Below are 3031 nucleotides of genomic sequence, written 5' to 3' on the forward strand. Positions count from 1 at the left end.
AGAGAATCATCCTAAGTATGTTCACATATACAGATATATCACAACTAGATTATGATAAATTTCTCTACAAGATACCAATTGTTGAAGAGGTATAGATCAAGAAAAAATAACATAATTAAGTCATGCTTCATGTCATCCATAATCATTTAATTCATGAACAAATAAGTCACTTAATTGTCATGCAACACAATTTAAATAATTGAGATAACAAACACTCATGCTAAAACATATAATCACCATCTAAGCATGCAAAGCAATAAACATGGCAATCACATAGAATAGCAAAAAGCACGAGGTATTGGAATTTAAATAAATGCACAAGTCCTATGTATAGACAATTTAATACTCATGAATTCATTCAAGAAATATGATAGACATGCTCATGAATGAAGTAATACCTTATGTAAAATATAGTATGTGATCCACTTGCAGTTAAGTAAAGTGATAAGTTGAATACCTCTGAGACTTGACATTTCAGTTGATGTACCTCTCTTGTACTGATCAAGTCCAGTGGTTGTTGGCATAAGTCTTGGCAGGTCTAGAATCTTCCAAAATGCGCATATTCAAAAGATCCTTGACTTCCTTTTATTGCCATCATTCTTTAGGCTAACTAGTAGGCCATAAGGAATTGCAACTTTCCAACAAACTCATCATATCACTAATCTGCATTCACTTAGCATTTATCTTGCACAAGTGACGTTAGTCCACATATAATATAATCATGGTATCACAGCACATATATTTGTATTGTGTGTGCCTTGTATCATGAGAGGTAATAATTTGGATACCAAATATGACTCTAGCAAACAAATATTAAGATAATATGCTTGTCAGAAGTCATACCATGTTTGTGACGATCATCAGGTGTTGGATAGCAACCCATAGAGAGCTGGTGAAGAAAGAGAATACAAATTCCGTTGGATCTGCAACTGCAAAGTCCTTGAAATGTTGTATGAAGCTTCATCTTCTAGCTCACTGTAATATCCTGAACCCAAGTCTCGTCAATGGCGCTTTAGTTCAATTTTGAAGGTCATTAAGTCCTCTAAGATGTAGAGTCCTGAACTTGAAGATTCTATTTCTGTCATCTTCATAACCTTCTCTTTTGAAGTAACTCTAAGCAACCAAATTGGCTTGTCCCTCGTAAAAGATCCAAAAACATCCAGTTGGAATCTAAATACCCGACAAGTACTAAGTAATGAATTGTCATTAGGTCAGGGTATCAGAATCCGCACAATCTGCTTTCAAACTGATTGAGATCATCTTGCTGTGCAATCATTCAATCTGGATCCCTTTAAGAGCTTCTGAATCTTCCTCAAGTTTCACTTCAGATTGAAATCCAAAGAAGCAATATCCTTTCACAATAGCTCTCCTAGTCTTCACTTCACCATTCGGAACATTTAAAAACTAGAACCCGGGAATGATATTGACTCCAGACCCTTTGTCTAAGCAGATACGTTCTTGATATGTCCTGTTCATCTTCAATGTGGTGTTGAGTTTGACTAGTGGATCCACCAAATGCTCCCCCTAAGCTGTTGCTGGGATCTCCTTAATAATCTTTATCCTTGCAAAGAGAATCCGCTTGGATCTGAATCATTATTAAACCAATACTATCACTTTTAACAGCTTGGAGCAAGGTGTCGTTCAATGTCCCGTCCAGACTTACAATCACCTTCTGGTTATTAATCACAATCACCCTGTAGACTGTAGACTCCATACAGTAGCCGAGGAAAATATTCTTTGAGCTTTAGATGCAAGACTTTCAAAAAGGCATTTTCCTCCAAACATATACCAAGAGTTTGTGTTTGCTTCTGATTGGCCATTGACAAGAATGGTGTCATTATAGATTTATCAATGATCAGGGTTCATCTTGATCAACCTCCATCTGTGATGTCTAGTCCTTTGAACACATACGAACAACACAAAAGAATCTAGAGTAGTCAACGATCATCGCAAAAAGATATCTGGCTTTGTTGACATGACATTAACTGATCCGTAGAAAACCATACGTATCATCTGAAGTGGCTCAGTAATGTTGATCATATCTTTGCTCCTTCGACTTCCCTATTGACATACCTCATAATCTTCATTCATAATGAATTCCAAATGAGGTAGTCCTCTCACCAATTCTCTTCTTACTAATAAAAAGAGCTCCTTGTTTTGACATACAAGTTTGAGAGCTTCAAATGCTATAGCTAACACTTATCTGATGAAGCTTTAATATCGAAACAGCTCACTCCATCTTCAGTTAAAGTTACATATTAGCTATGAGCAAATTCACATCCTTCTTGATTTGAGATAAAACACAATTCCATTAACTGATATAATGTCGTTTGTTAGAGAATAGTCTGATACTAGGAATTAGTGTGCTTTGACTCTTCCAAGAAAGATATGCTTCCATGATGACATTCCAGGAAAACAGGCATGTCCCGCAAGAGAATCTTTGTTGTCATCTTTCAAAGATTATTGACGGAACTGCTCACATGATCACATTTGCTAACAGGGTACTTTTGGTGAATCATATGATTTCAGCTACTCAGCGAATAGAGTGCACCAAAAATCATATGGATCATATGTAACCTGCAAAACAAATGAAAAGTGTTCTATGGTTCCCAATCATAACTGAGTCCGGATGGATTAGAGATTTTTCTTTAAGAGTGGTAACAACAGAAGCAACCTTAACATGCTAATTTTTATCTAGACATTGCCCTAACGTGATTTTCAAACATGTTTTTCTAAAATCAATGCAAGTGCAAAGACATGCATTCATGAAAATAAGCAGACATGATGTTGAATACACATGGCAAACAATCAAAGATAAGACAAGAGCAAGACAGGCAGTTATGCAATTCATAAGATTCAGTACTCTCTACTTAAACCAATTAACACAAGTGCAACAGGTAGCAAGTAGAATTACATATATTCAATAATCTTTGAAAAGCATATGGATTAAACACATAATCCCAATCTGTTGTTATATGGCATTATACTATCTCTATTACCTAAGTCAGTTTTAGATCTAACATGAAGTTCT

The sequence above is a fragment of the Daucus carota genome, chromosome 3, assembly GCF_001625215.2.
Source record: "Daucus carota subsp. sativus chromosome 3, DH1 v3.0, whole genome shotgun sequence".
In the NCBI taxonomy this organism is placed as follows: Eukaryota; Viridiplantae; Streptophyta; class Magnoliopsida; order Apiales; family Apiaceae; genus Daucus; species Daucus carota.